Genomic DNA, 16,219 nt, shown 5'->3' on the forward strand with positions numbered 1-16,219 from the left:
AAATTTGAGACCCTGTTCTGTTCTGTAATTCAGTTCCTGTGTAGCCAAGTTTCCATTCCGTGTATTACTGATATCTTATGATGTTTCTTTTTCTGTGTGACTTATTTCAGTTAGAATCATCATACCTGAATCCACTCATTGTGCTGCTAAGGGCCTGATGACACAGATTTCATTGCTGAGTGATATTGCTTTGTAAGTAAATACCACAACTTCTTTATCCATTTTTCACTTTCTGCGATGTTGAACTTGTACTGTAAACGAGGTTCTCGTAAACAAAGCCGTTCGAAACTTTGGGGTGGCTGTGTCTTTTTGATTTTAATTTCCCTAAGCTATAGGACCATAAGTGGAAGTGCCCTAGGCTCTGTTGCTTTGTTTTTTAGATGTTTCAGGAAACACCATACACTTCTCCCGAGTGTCTCTTGGCAATTTACATCCCGCCCATCAGCATAACAAGGCTCCCAGTTCTCCATGGCCTGTCCTGCCTTTCTGGATTTTACACTTTTTTCAGATGGCCCTTTTGACCGGGGGGAAGTGAGACTTCATTGTAGTGCAGATTTCCTTTGCAAGCTTGCTTGGTTGGCCAAAAAGGGCGTATGCGCTTTTTCCTGAATATATTCAGGAAAAAACGCATACGCCCTTTTTGGCCAAGTGCATCATTGTGGACGTTCTGCCTCTTTTCGTATGCTTTCAATGCAATTCCAGTCTACCTCCTGAAATCGGTTTCCTGCAATTCTGCCCCGCTTTCAAGTCCTCTTGGCAGCCTTACTTCAGTCTATTTTTGGACGATAGCTGTCATTTATAACTCTGCAGGTTTGTGAATTACAGTGCCCCTGAGCTCCTTTCTTCAACTCGCTTTCTTGTGAGCTGGCCGCAACACCGCAGGATGACTTCAGGTCCTAATCTGGTTCAGGCACGGCATGCTGAGCCTTTGGTTAATTCCTCTTCCTGGTGGGAAATGAGAGTTAAATTTGCCCGTCCAGACACCTCCAGCTAGCTTCTCATTGGTTCTCGCTATTCCTGTTTATCTTCCGCAGAAATTGGAAACTGGGCCAAACAGGAGGTTAAAGGGACTGACTCTCCAAGTTGGGAGAGTGTTAGTAAAGCGTCTGGAATGTTGCACCCGAGTACCAGGGTACGAAAACTGAGACATATTTGAACATGTCTCCCGATCACATGGTTGATCATACTCTAGGTTCCACATGCATGTTTTAGCTGAAGGAAGAATACCTTAAACCTGGGTAGTTGAAACCCGTGGAATGGGTACCATGCAATATGACTTCAAAGGGTCTTCATTTGCTCACCGAACCTCTCCAATCCTATCACTGCTGCGTTTATGCCCCTGTACACATGCTTGATTCTCTTTCGGAGACATAGCAATCCATAGGTTTTAAGATACTTACTAGTCAGGTACATTGTTAGGCGTTTAATATGCGGTGTTGAGTCCATTTCGTTGAGCAAGGAGTAGCTCTTGTCTATTCCATATTTGGCTTAAGGAACTTTATCTGTGCTCATTTCAATCTCTGGTTTTATGCAGCACCCCAACTCACCTTTACCCTTAAGCAAGCATAAGTTGGTTTTCTAAATTTGAGACCCTGTTCTGTTCTGTAATTCAGTTCCTGTGTAGCCAAGTTTCCATTCCGTGTATTACTGATATCTTATGATGTTTCTTTTTCTGTGTGACTTATTTCAGTTAGAATCATCGTACCTGAATCCACTCATTATGCTGCTACGGGCCTGATTACATAGATTTCATTGCTGAGTGATACTGTATTGTACGTAAGTTCCACAAGTTCTTTATCCATTTTTCACTCTCTGTGATATTGAACTTGTACGGTAAACGAGGTTCTTGTAAACAGAGGCGTCCCAAACTTTGGGGTGGCTGTGTCTTGTTGATTTTAATTTCCCTAAGCTATAGGACCATAAGTGAAAGTGCCCTAGGCTCTGTTGCTTTGTTTTTTAGATGTTTCAGGAAACACCATACACTTCTCCGGAGTGTCTGTTGGCAATTTACATCCCGCCCATCAGCATAACAAGGCTCCCAGTTCTCCATGGCCTGTCCTGCCTTTCTGGATTTTACACTTTTTTCAGATGGCCCTTTTGACCGGGGAGAAGTGAGACTTCATTGTAGTGCAGATTTCCTTTGCAAGTTTGCTTGGTTGGCCAAAAGGAGCGTATGCGTTTTTTCCTGAATATATTCAGGAAAAACGCATACGCCCTTGTTGGCCAAGTGCATCATTGTGGACGTTCTGCCTCTTTTCCTATGCTTTCAATGCAATTCCAGTCTACCTCCTGAAATCGGTTTCCTGCAATTCTGCCCCGCTTTCAAGTTCTCTTGGCAGCCTTACTTCAGTCTATTTTTGGACGATAGCTGTCATTTATAACTCTGCAGGTTTGTGAATTACAGTGCCCCTGAGCTCCTTTCTTCAACTCGCTTTCTTGTGACCTGGCCGCGAAACCGCAGGATGTCCTCAGGCCCTAATCTGGTTCTGGCACGGCACGCTGAGCCTTTGGTTAATTCCTCTTCCTGGTGGGAAATGAGAGTTAAATTTGCCCATCCAGACACCTCCAGCTAGTCTCTCATTGGTTCTCGCTATTCCTGTTCATCTTCCACAGAAATTGCAAACTGGGCCAAACAGGAGGTTAAAGGGACTGACTCTCCAAGTGGGGAGAGTGTTAGTAAAGCGTCTGGAATGTTGCACCCGAGTACCAGGGTACGAAAACTGAGACATATTTGAACACGTCTCCCGATCACATGGTTGATCATACTCTAGGTTCCACATGCATGTTTTAGCTGAAGGAAGAATACCTTAAACCTGGGTAGTTGAAACCCGTGGAATGGGTACCATGCAATATGACTTCAAAGGGTCTTCATTTGCTCACGAACCTCTCCAATCCTATCACTGCTGCGTTTATGACCCTGTACACATGCTTGATTCTCTTTCAGAGACATAGAAATCCATAGGTTTTAAGATACTTACTAGTCAGGTACATTCTTAGACGTTTAATATGCGGTGTTGAGTCCATTTCGTTGAGCAAGGAGTAACTCTTGTCTATTCCATATTTGGCTTAAGGAAGTTTATCTGTGCTCATTTAAATCTCTGGTTTTATGCAGCACCCCAACTCACCTTTACCCTTAAGCAAGCATAAGTTGGTTTTCTAAATTTGAGACCCTGTTCTGTTCTGTAATTCAGTTCCTGTGTAGCCAAGTTACCATTCCGTGTATTACTGATATCTTATGATGTTTCTTTTTCTGTGTGACTTATTTCAGTTAGAATCATCATACCTGAATCCACTCATTGTGCTGCTAAGGGCCTGATGACACAGATTTCATTGCTGAGTGATATTGCTTTGTAAGTAAATACTACAACTTCTTTATCCATTTTTCACTTTCTGCGATGTTGAACTTGTACTGTAAACGAGGTTCTTGTAAACAGAGGCGTCCCAAACTTTGGGGTGGCTGTGTCTTTTTGATTTTAATTTCCCTAAGCTATAGGACCATAAGTGGCAGTGCCCTAGGCTCTGTTGCTTTGTTTTTTAGATGTTTCAGGAAACACCATACACTTCTCCTAAGTGTCTGTTGGCAATTTACATCCCGCCCATCAGCATAACAAGGCTCCCAGTTCTCCATGGCCTGTCCTGCCTTTCTGGATTTTACACTTTTTTCAGATGGCCCTTTTGACCGGGGGGAAGTGAGACTTCATTGTAGTGCAGATTTCCTTTGCAAGCTTGCTTGGTTGGCCAAAAAGGGCGTATGCGTTTTTTCCTGAATATATTCAGGAAAAAACGCATACGCCCTTTTTGGCCAAGTGCATCATTGTGGACGTTCTGCCTCTTTTCCTATGCTTTCAATGCAATTCCAGTCTACCTCCTGAAATCGGTTTCCTGCAATTCTGCCCCGCTTTCAAGTCCTCTTGGCAGCCTTACTTCAGTCTATTTTTGGACGATAGCTGTCATTTATAACTCTGCAGGTTTGTGAATTACAGTGCCCCTGAGCTCCTTTCTTCAACTCGCTTTCTTGTGACCTGGCCGCAACACTGCAGGATGGCTTCAGGCCCTAATCTGGTTCCGGCACGGCACACTGAGCCTTTGGTTATTTCCTCTTCCTGGTGGGAAATGAGAGTTACATTTGCCCGTCCAGACACCTCCAGCTAGTCTCTCATTGGTTCTCGCTATTCCTGTTCATCTTCCACAGAAATTGCAAACTGGGCCAAACAGGAGGTTAAAGGGACTTACTCTCCAAGTCGGGAGAGTGTTAGTAAAGCGTCTGGAATGTTGCATCCGAGTACCAGGGTACGAAAACTGAGACATATTTGAACACGTCTCCCGTTCACATGGTTGATCATACTCTGGGTTCCACATGCATGTTTTAGCTGAAGGAAGAATACCTTAAACCTGGAGAGTTGAGACCCGTGTAATGGGTACCATGCAATATGACTTCAAAGGGTCTTCATTTGCTCACCGATCCTCTCCAATCCTATCACTGCTGCGTTTATGCCGCTGTACACATGCTTGATTCTCTTTCGGAGACATAGCAATCCATAGGTTTTAAGATACTTACTAGTCAGGTACATTCTTAGGCGTTTAATATGGGGTTTTGAGTCTATTTCGTTGAGCAAGGAGTAGCTCTTGTCTATTCCATATTTGGCTTAAGGAACTTTATCTGTGCTCATTTCAATCTCTGGTTTTATGCAGCACCCCAACTCACCTTTCCCCTTAAGCAAGCATAAGTTGGTTTTCTAAATTTGAGACCCTGTTCTGTTTTGGAATGCAGTCCTGTGTAGCCAAGTTTACATTCCGTGTATTAGTGATATCTTATGATGTTTCTTTTTCTGTGTGACTTATTTCAGTTAGAATCATCGTACCTGAATCCACTCATTATGCTGCTACGGGCCTGATGACATAGATTTCATTGCTGAGTGATACTGCATTGTACGTAAGTACCACAAGTTCTTTATCCATTTTTCACTTTTTGTGATATTGCACTTGTACGGTAAATGAGGTTCTTGTAAACGGAGGCGTCCCAAACTTTGAGGTGGCTGTGTCTTTTTGATTTTAATTTCCCTAAGCTATAGGACCATAAGTGGAAGTGCCGTAGGCTCTGTTGCTTTGTTTTTTAGATGTTTCAGGAAACACCATACACTTCTCCCGAGTGGTTGTTGCCAATTTACATCCCGCCCGTCAGCATAACAAGGCTCCCAGTTCTCCATGGCGTGTCCTGCCTTTCTGGATTTTACACTTTTTTCAGATGGCCCTTTTGACCGGGGAGAAGTGAGACTTCATTGTAGTGCAGATTTCCTTTGCAAGTTGCTTGGTTGGCCAAAAAGTGCGTATGCGTTTTTTCCTGAATATATTCAGGAAAAAACGCATACGCCCTTTTTGGCCAAGTGCATCATTGTGGACGTTCTGCCTCTTTTCCTATGCTTTCAATGCAATTCCAGTCGACCTCCTGAAATCGGTTTCCTGCAATTCTGCCCCGCTTTCAAGTCCTCTTGGCAGCCTTACTTCAGTCTATTTTTGGAAGATAGCTGTCATTTATAACTCTGCAGGTTTGTGAATTACAGTGCCCCTGAGCTCCTTTCTTCAACTCGCTTTCTTTTGAGCTGGCCGCAACACCGCAGGAGGTCTTCAGGCCCTAATCTGGTTCTGGCATGGCACGCTGAGCCTTTGGTTAATTCCTCTTCCTGGTGGGAAATGAGAGTTAAATTTGCCCATCCAGACACCTCCAGCTAGTCTCTCATTGGTTCTCGCGATTCCTGTTCATCTTCCACAGAAATTGCAAACTGGGCCAAACAGGAGGTTAAAGGGACTGACTCTCCAAGTGGGGAGAGTGTTAGTAAAGCGTCTGGAATGTTACACCCGAGTACCAGGGTACGAAAACTGAGACATATTTGAACACGTCTCCCGATCACATGGTTGATCATACTCTAGGTTCCACATGCATGTTTTAGCTGAAGGAAGAATACCTTAAACCTGGGTAGTTGAAACCCGTGGAATGGGTACCATGCAATATGACTTCAAAGGGTCTTCATTTGCTCACAAACCTCTCCAATCCTATCACTGCTGCGTTTATGACCCTGTACACATGCTTGATTCTCTTTCGGAGACATAGCAATCCATAGGTTTTAAGATACTTACTAGTCAGGTACATTCTTAGATGTTTAATATGCGGTGTTGAGTCCATTTCGTTGAGCAAGGAGTAGCTCTTGTCTATTCCATATTTGGCTTAAGGAACTTTATCTGTGCTCATTTCAATCTCTGGTTTTATGCAGCACCCCAACTCACCTTTCCCCTTAAGCAAGCATAAGTTGGTTTTCTAAATTTGAGACCCTGTTCTGTTTTGGAATGCAGTTCCTTTGTAGCCAAGTTTACATTCCGTGTATTAGTGATATCTTATGATATTTCTTTTTCTGTGTGACTTATTTCAGTTAGAATCATCGTACCTGAATCCACTCATTATGCTGCTACGGGCCTGATGACATAGATTTCATTGCTGAGTGATACTGCATTGTACGTAAGTACCACAAGTTCTTTATCCATTTTTCACTTTCTGCGATGTTGAACTTGTACGGTAAACGAGGTTCTTGTAAACGGAGGCGTCCCAAACTTTGGGGTGGCTGTGTCTTTTTGATTTTAATTTCCCTAAGCTATAGGACCATAAGTGGAAGTGCCCTAGGCTCTGTTGCTTTGTTTTTTAGATGTTTCAGGAAACACCATACACTTCTCCCGAGTGGTTGTTGGCAATTTACATCCCGCCCTTCAGCATAACAAGGCTCCCAGTTCTCCATGGCCTGTCCTGCCTTTCTGGATTTTACACTTTTTTCAGATGGCCCTTTTGACCGGCGGGAAGTGAGACTTCATTGTAGTGCAGATTTCCTTTGCAAGCTTGCTTGGTTGGCCAAAAAGGGCGTATGCGTTTTTTCCTGAATATATTCAGGAAAAAACGCATACGCCCTTTTTGGCCAAGTGCATCATTGTGGACGTTCTGCCTCTTTTCCTATGCTTTCAATGCAATTCCAGTCTACCTCCTGAAATCGGTTTCCTGCAATTCTGCCCCGCTTTCAAGTCCTCTTGGCAGCCTTACTTCAGTCTATTTTTGGACGATAGCTGTCATTTATAACTCTGCAGGTTTGTGAATTACAGTGCCCCTGAGCTCCTTTCTTCAACTCGCTTTCTTGTGACCTGGCCGCAACACCGCAGGATGGCTTCAGGCCCTAATCTGGTTCCGGCACGACACACTGAGCCTTTGGTTATTTCCTCTTCCTGGTGGGAAATGAGAGTTAAATTTGCCCGTCCAGACACCTCCAGCTAGTCTCTCATTCATTCTCGCTATTCCTGTTCATCTTCCGCAGAAATTGCAAACTGGGCCAAACAGGACGTTAAAGGCGCTGACTCTCCAAGTGGGGAGAGTGTTAGTAAAGCGTCTGGAATGTTGCACCCGAGTACCAGGGTACGAAAACTGAGACATATTTGAACACGTCTCCCGATCACATGGTTGATCATACTCTAGGTTCCACATACATGTTTTAGCTGAAGGAAGAATACCTTAAACCTGGGTAGTTGAAACCCGTGGAATGGGTACCATGCAATATGACTTCAAAGGGTCTTCATTTGCTCACCGAACCTCTCCAATCCTATCACTGCTGCGTTTATGCCACTGTACACATGCTTGATTCTCTTTCGGAGACATAGCAATCCATAGGTTTTAAGATACTTACTAGTCAGGTACATTCTTAGGCGTTTAATATGCGGTGTTGAGTCCATTTCATTGAGCAAGGAGTAGCTCTTGTCTATTCCATATTTGGCTTAAGGAACATTATCTGTGCTCATTTCAATCTCTGATTTTATGCAGCACCCCAACTCACCTTTACCCATAAGCAAGCATAAGTTGGTTTTCTAAATTTGAGACCCTGTTCTGTTCTGTAATTCAGTTCCTGTGTAGCCAAGTTTACATTCCGTGTATTACTGATATCTTATGATGTTTCTTTTTCTGTGTGACTTATTTCAGTTAGAATCATCATACCTGAATCCACTCATTGTGATGCTAAGGGCCTGATGACATAGATTTCATTGCTGAGTGATATTGCTTTGTAAGTAAATACCACAACTTCTTTCTCCATTTTTCACTTTCTGCGATGTTGAACTTGTACTGTAATCGAGGTTCTTGTAAACAGAGCCTTTCGAAACTTTGGGGTGGCTGTGTCTTTTTGATTTTAATTTCCCTAAGCTATAGGACCATAAGTGGAAGTGCCCTAGGCTCTGTTGCTTTGTTTTTTAGATGTTTCAGGAAACACCATACACTTCTCCCGAGTGGTTGTTGGCAATTTACATCCCGCCCTTCAGCATAACAAGGCTCCCAGTTCTCCATGGCCTGTCCTGCCTTTCTGGATTTTACACTTTTTTCAGATGGCCCTTTTGACCGGGGGGAAGTGAGACTTCATTGTAGTGCAGATTTCCTTTGCAAGCTTGCTTGGTTGGCCAAAAAGGGCGTATGCGTTTTTTCCTGAATATATTCAGGAAAAAACGCATACGCCCTTTTTGGCCAAGTGCATCATTGTGGACGTTCTGCCTCTTTTCCTATGCTTTCAATGCAATTCCAGTCTACCTCCTGAAATCGGTTTCCTGCAATTCTGCCCCGCTTTCAAGTCCTCTTCGCAGCCTTACTTCAGTCTATTTTTGGACGATAGCTGTCATTTATAACTCTGCAGGTTTGTGAATTACAGTGCCCCTGAGCTCCTTTCTTCAACTCGCTTTCTTGTGAGCTGGCCGCAACACCGCAGGAGGTCTTCAGGCCCTAATCTGGTTCTGGCATGGCACGCTGAGCCTTTGGTTAATTCCCCTTCCTGGTGGGAAATGAGAGTTAAATTTGCCCATCCAGACACCTCCAGCTAGTCTCTCATTGGTTCTCGCTATTCCTGTTCATCTTCCGCAGAAATTGCAAACTGGGCCAAACAGGAGGTTAAAGGGACTGACTCTCCAAGTCGGGAGAGTGTTAGTAAAGCGTCTGGAATGTTGCACCCGAGTACCAGGGGAGGAAAACTGAGACATATTTGAACACGTCTCCCGATCACATGGTTGATCATACTCTAGGTTCCACATGCATGTTTTAGCTGAAGGAAGAATACCTTAAACCTGGGTAGTTGAAACCCGTGGAATGGGTACCATGCAATATGACTTCAAAGGGTCTTCATTTGCTCACCGAACCTCTCCAATCCTATCACTGCTGCGTTTATGCCACTGTACACATGCTTGATTCTCTTTCGGAGACATAGCAATCCATAGGTTTTAAGATACTTACTAGTCAGCTACATTCTTAGGCGTTTAATATGCGGTGTTGAGTCCATTTCGTTGAGCAAGGAGTAGGTCTTGTCTATTCCATAGTTGGCTTAAGGAACTTTATCTGTGCTCATTTCAATCTCTGGTTTTATGCAGCACCCCAACTCACCTTTCCCCTTAAGCAAGCATAAGTTGGTTTTCTATATTTGAGACCCTGTTCTGTTTTGGAATGCAGTTCCTGTGTAGCCAAGTTTACATTCCGTGTATTAGTGATATCTTATGATGTTTCTTTTTCTGTGTGACTTATTTCAGTTAGAATCATCGTACCTGAATCCACTCATTATGCTGCTACAGGCCTGATGACATAGATTTCATTGCTGAGTGATACTGCATTGTACGTAAGTACCACAAGTTCTTTACCCATTTTTCACTTTCTGCAATATTGAACTTGTACGGTAAACGAGGTTCTTGTAAACAGAGGCGTCCCAAACTTTGGGGTGGCTGTGTCTTTTTGATTTTAATTTCCCTAAGCTATAGGACCATAAGTGGAAGTGCCCTAGGCTCTGTTGCTTTGTTTTTTAGATGTTTCAGGAAACACCATACACTTCTCCAGAGTGGCTGTTGGCAATTTACATCCCGCCCATCAGCATAAGAAGGCTCCCAGTTCTCCATGGCCTGTCGTGCCTTTATGGATTTTACACTTTTTTCAGATGGCCCTTTTGACCGGGGGGAAGTGAGACTTCATTGTAGTGCAGATTTCCTTTGCAAGCTTGCTTGGTTGGCCAAAAAGGGCGTATGCGTTTTTTCCTGAATATATTCAGGAAAAAACGCATACGCCCTTTTTGGCCAAGTGCATCATTGTGGACGTTCTGCCTCTTTTCCTATGCTTGCAATGCAATTCCAGTCTACCTCCTGAAATCGGTTTCCTGCAATTCTGCCTTGCTTTCAATGCCTCTTCATAGCCTTACCTCAATATATTTTTTAAAAATAGTTGGCCTTTATAACTCTGCAGGTTTTTGAATTGCAGTGGCCCTTAGCTCCATTTTTTTAGCTCTTATTTTTGTGGTCTTGCCCCGTAACCACAGGATTCCTTGAAGCCCTATTTTTCTTCTGGGGCACCTTGCTGTGCCTTTGGTTAATTCTTCTTACTGATGTGATATTAGAGTGACATGTGCCCATTGAAACCGCTACAGCTAGTTTCTCACTGGTTCCCCCTATTCCCATTCATCCTCTGCACTAACTGCAGACTGTGCGATACCAGAACTTAAAGGCATTGACTCCATGTGGGGATGTTGTTAGTAAAGCGGCTGGAATGTCGATCCGGAGCCCCAGGAGAGGAAAAATGAGGTGCGTTTTAGAAACCTTTCCCGATCATATGGTATACCAGTCGCTGGGTTTCCCAAGCATGGTTTAGCTGTAGGAAGATTCCCTTCAACCTGGAGTGTTGGGACCCTTGGACTGAGTAGCATGAAGTATTGCATTAAACTTTCGGCAGTTGCTCACCAAAGCTCACCAATCCTGTCAGCCCCAAGTGTCCAGCCTTATGTCTTATCCAGCTTTGGGTTTATATGTGGTCAATCCAGGTTGCATCACAGCCCCTGAGCGAATTTTGTAAGAATTTTTCTCTCTTTCATTGTTTCAGCGTTTTGTTTTTAAAATTTATTTCTATAATGGGGTTTAGCTCCTTTTCACTGCTGTGTTTGTGCCGCTCTGCACACACTTGATTCCCTTATGGAGATATATCAATACATGGGTTTTAAGATTCTTATTCCTCAGATATATTTCTCTGCGGTGTATAGGGTGTGTTGAGGCCTGTTCATTGAGCAAGGTGTAGATCTTGTCTAATACCTATTTGGTTTATTGAACGGTATCTGTGCTAATTTCAAACTCTGGTTTTATGCATCACCCCACCTCTCCTTTCCCCTTAAGCTGACATAAGTGTGTTTTCTAAATGTGAGACACTGTTCTGTTCTGTAATTCATTTCTTGTGCAGCCATATTTACCCTCCCTCTATAAGTGATATCTTATGATATGTTTCTTTTTCTGTTTGACTTATTTCAAGTAGTATTATCGGACCTAAATCCACTCTTTATCCTTCTACTAGCCTTATTACATTGATTTCATGGTGAAGAGATATTCCATTGTACATAAGTACCACATCTTCTTTATCCATTGTTCTCTTTCCTGGGATATTTAAGGTGTACTGAAGTTGAGGTTCTTGTAAACAGAGTAGCCCTAAACTGTGGTGTGCTTGTGTCTTGTTGATTTTTAGACTTCCCTAGATATACTCCCATGATTGGAAGTGTCCTATGCTCTGTAGCTCTGTTTTTTAGATGATTTAGGAACCACCATACACTTCTCCAGAGTGGCTCTCGGCAGTTCACACACTGCCCATCAGCGTATAAAGGCTCCCTGTTCTCCATGGCCTGTCCTGCATTTCTGGTTTTTACAATTTTTTAGGATGGCCCTTTTGACCGGTGGGAAGTGAGACTTCTTTGTTGTGCACATTTGCATTGCTTGCTTGCTTCGTTGCCCATAAAGTGCGTATGCGTTTTTTCCTGGATATAATCAGGAAAAAACGCATACGCCCTTTTGGGCCAACTGCATCATTGTCGAAATTCTGCCGCTTTTCATGTGCGTTAAAGACGAGTCCAATCTATCTCTTGAAATCTGTTTCTTGCAATTCTGTCTTGCATTCAGATCCTCTTATTTGCCTTGCCTCAACATATTTTTGAACGTTAGTTTTCATTTATAACTCTGCAGGTTTGTGAATTGCAGTGACCCTGAGCTCCATTTTTTAAGTTGCTCTTTTGTGAGCTGGCCTCAAACCCGCAGGATTGCTTCAGGCCCTATTTTGGCTCCGGCGAGGCAGGCTGAGCCTTTCTTTAATTCTTACTCTTAATGGGAAATTAGAGTGATATGTGCCCGTCCAAACCCCTACAACTCTTCTCTCATTGGTTCCCCCTCTTCCCGTTCATCCTCCTCACAATTTGCAAAATGTGTGAAACAGAAGTTTAAATGTGCTGATTCTCCAAGTGGGGAGATTCTAAGTAGCGTGGCTGGAATGGTGAACAGGAGCACCAGGAGAGGATAAATGAGGTGCATTTTAGACACATCTCCCGATCACATGGTGTACAGTCCTCTGGGTTTTCCATGCATGTTTTAGCTGTAGGAAGATCCCTTGAACCTGCAGATTTGGGACCCATTGAATGGGTACCAGGTAGTATTACTTTAAAGGGTGTGCATTTCCTCACCCAACCTCACATTTCTCTTAGCGCAAACAGTTTCCAGCCTTATGTCTCATCCTGCTGTGGGTCTAGATGTGTTCAATCCATGTTGCATCACCGTCCCTGAGGAAAAGTTGTAAGAGGTTTTCTCTGTCTCTCTGTCGTTTATTTTTTTCAATTTATTACTATATTGGTTACAGCTGATTTTCAAAGCTCTGTTTCTTGCTGCTGTACATCCACTTGATTCACGTACAGAGAGACATCAATAAATTCTTTTTCAGATTCTTACCAGTCGTATATATTCTTTTCCGGTGACTTGAGTGTGCTGAGTGCAGTTCTTTTAGCTACCGTGTAGGCCTTGTTGATTATCAGTTTGGTATTTGGAATGGTATCTTTGCTAATTTCAACCTCCTGGATGATGCCTCACCCCTCCCCACCTTTCCCGTTTAGCAGCCTTATGCGTGTTTTCTACATATTTGACTATGTTTTTGTTTTGTAATTTATTTCATGTGTAGCCATTTTGGATTCCACCTTTAAGTGATATCTTATGATATGTGTCTTTTTCTTTTTGAATTCTGTCACTTAGAATGATCATACGTAACTCCTCCGGAGTTGTTACAACTGGCCATATTTCATTGATTTCCAGGCTGAATAATATTCCACTCTACCTAAGTACCACATCTCTATCCATTTTTTCCCTCCAGAGACATTTAAGTTATATCCTAGTCGAGGATCTTTTAAACAGAGAGGGGGTAAACATTGGGGTGCCTGTGTCCTCTCGATTTTTGTTTTTCCCAAGATATACGCCCGTGAGTGCAAGTGCCCTATGCTCTGTAGCTCATTTTTTAGATGCTTTAGTAAACACAATACACTTCTCCAGAATGGCCGTTGGCAATATACATTTCCACTATAAGTCTCACAGGGCTCCCTCTTCTCGTTGCCCTGTCCTGCATTTCTGTTGTTTACGCTTTATGAGGATGGCTCTTCTGACTGATGCGAAGTGATATCTTTTGTGGTATTGACTTCCAGTGCCCACCTGTTTGGTTGGCTAAAAAAGTGTATGCCCTTTTCTTGAATATATACAGAAAAGAACGCATACACCCTTTTTGGCCAACTGCAATGTTGGCAATGTTCAGCTCCTTTTCTTGTGCTTAATGGCGAGTCCTTTCTACCTCCTCAAATCCCTTTCCTGCCATTCTCCCTTGCTTACAAGTCCTTTTCTCTGACTCTCCTCAAGACATTTTTCAGTGATGGATATTTTCAACTCTGCAGTTTTGTGAATTTTACTGCCCCTGAGTTCCATTGTTCAACTCGTGTTTATGGGAACTGGCCACAAAGCAGCGGGATTTCCTCAAGCCCTATACTGTTTCCATGGGCAACCCTAGCCTTTGGTCAATTCGTCTTCCTGATTGGAAATTAGAGTGACATGTGCCTGTCTGAACACCTAGGACTTGTCTCTCATTGTTCCTCATCCTTCCGCTTCATCCTCTGGACAAATTCCAAACTGTACGCAACAGGATGTTGACAGTGCTGACATCTCCAAGTGGGGAGACTGTTAGTAAAGACGCTGGAGGGGTGAACCCGAGCACCAGGAGATGAGGAGATGAGATGCCTTTTCCAAACTCTTCCCGATCAGACGGTATACCATCCTCTGGGTGTGACAGACATGTTTTAGCAGTAGGAAGAGTCCCATTCATGTAAGGAGAACACCAGGGCTTTTTCAAAATCAGTGTCTCCCCGAAACCCAAACTGGGGAATTTTTTAAGCTACGGCTACACATATGTTCATTAAGGGCCTTGGGAAGTAGGCAGAGTCCAAACTTTAGATGATTGAAGTCTTCAGGGTCAGAAGCACTCACCACCAGCTTCCCTTAGGCTACACTTTAACTGTCATTGATAGATGATGTCAATAAAAATATCTATTCTTTTTCAGATTATTTCCCCTTATAGGTTATTGCAAAATGTTGAGTGTAGTTCCCTGTGCTATACAGTAGTTCCTTGTTGATGATCTATTTTATACATAGCAGTGTGTATGTGTTCATTCCAAACTGTTAATTTATCCCTCCTCCCACCTTTCCCCTTTGGTAATAATAAATTATAAGATTTTATACTTCTCAGAAATGGGGGAGCTAAAAGAGAGGTATCATTTTCAATGGAAAAGCATTTAAAACAAGATTGAAGGTTTAACCAAGATTATTAGATGTACATCCTTGGAAAGAAATCACTTCGTTTCTCTAATATTGACCCGACAAATAAGACAAACCTTTTCACTGAACTTGCTTATAAAAAGTGATGGAAATATCAAATGGAAGTGTTAAAAACATCTTATTTTACCCGAGCCTTATACACTGTTCTATGTTAACTACAGTTTGGCTCACACATCTGTTCATTGAGGTTACAATAGTCTCAATTTCTGTTACTGATCCTCCAGAGTGGACCCCAACAAGTGTCCCCCTGCCCAGTGTCATTGGGGCCAACAGATCGAGACTGAGTTTGGTTCACAAGCAAAGGAAACTTTATATTTTGATCAGAGAATGGAGAGGTGAGAGCATGCACTACCCCGTGGGCTGTGGGCTGGGCTGCTGTGTAGAGATCCTGTCAGAGTCAGTGGGAGGGAGGGAGGCGGCGGAGCTCTCGAGGGCCGGGTTGGCTGTAGCTCAGGCTCTATATCGTGGAGTCTGCACTGGGCCCCAGGAGCTGAGGTGTCGACCCAGCCATTCTGCACTAGGAAATCTGGTCTGAAGTGCCGGGTGTGGAACCTCTGCATGCGGGACCCTAGGAGCACGTGAAATTAGACAAAGCACAAAGGATAAAAAAGGTTAGACTTGACTTTATTGCCCAGATTCTACTTTTATCTCCCAGGGATTTTTAATGGGCTTTGCTGGGGACAAACCCCTCCTCTGCCTTTTGTCCCGTTCCTCATTCTTGGAGTGCTGAGGGTGCAGACCCTTCTTCTGTAACTGCTGAGTGCTGAGTTGGGAGCCCTCATACCCTGGGGCGAGGGTCAGAGCTTCTCCCCAGCAGCCTCCCGGTGACGTTGATTGTCCCCAGGACCCCTGCCTCCCTGCTCGTCCACCTGAGCACCAGCATTGGAAGTGTTATAGATTCTAATGACCTTTAAGGGTCCAGGAAAGAGATGTGCAGAGACGCTGTGGGGGCCGGTTTCACCCCGCCCCACATTTGTTCGGCCACCTTAGGCTGACCGTCTCTGCCAGCCTAGATGCTCTGACCAGTAGTCTGCGCTTTCCTCAATTAGGCCCCTGAATTAACGTACAAACAGCACCAGGTGTCAGAGCCCTGCCCGCTCAACTCCCAGACAGTCCAGGGTCAGTGGTGACCAAGGACCATGATGGCTACTGAGTCAACAGCCTTTTGAAGTAAACAGGAGTCCAGCCGGTCTTATTGGCCACCATCATCACGGTGTCTGTAGGCTTTTCTATGGTGACAGTGTGGTATACTGTTCCCCCGCCAAGATTATTAGCTCCCCTCTGGGTGCAGTAAGTCCTGCAAGCAGTAGTCTACTCTTTTGGGACACACTCTTGTTGTTTTATGAGAGAAACTCCAGGTCAAGTGATGTTCACACGAGTCGTCATGGTGCCCTGTTGCCCCCGGTTATCTCTCTGGATGTTGGAGTTGGAGGGCCTCCTCACTCGAGGTCGGTGTGCCCACGGAGCGAACCCTGCAACTTCAGGGCATGGTTGGTGGTTAGGATCACCACGT

At 43.8% G+C, this 16,219-nt stretch overlaps 1 long non-coding RNA gene across 2 annotated transcripts in view; it reads left to right on the forward strand.

Moving 5' to 3' along the window:
* The first annotated feature begins 1,720 nt into the window (after positions 1-1,720).
* Positions 1,721-16,219, forward strand: part of LOC307181247 — a 559,683-nt gene continuing 545,184 nt past the window's right edge. For both annotated transcript variants that reach the window (XR_013826220.1, XR_013826221.1), the window contains exon 1: positions 1,721-1,776. This is a non-coding gene — a long non-coding RNA (uncharacterized lncRNA). The remainder of the gene's footprint in view (positions 1,777-16,219) is intronic.

This window comes from Stenella coeruleoalba (assembly GCF_951394435.1).
Source record: "Stenella coeruleoalba genome assembly, contig: scaffold_152, whole genome shotgun sequence".
In the NCBI taxonomy this organism is placed as follows: domain Eukaryota; kingdom Metazoa; phylum Chordata; class Mammalia; order Artiodactyla; family Delphinidae; genus Stenella; species Stenella coeruleoalba.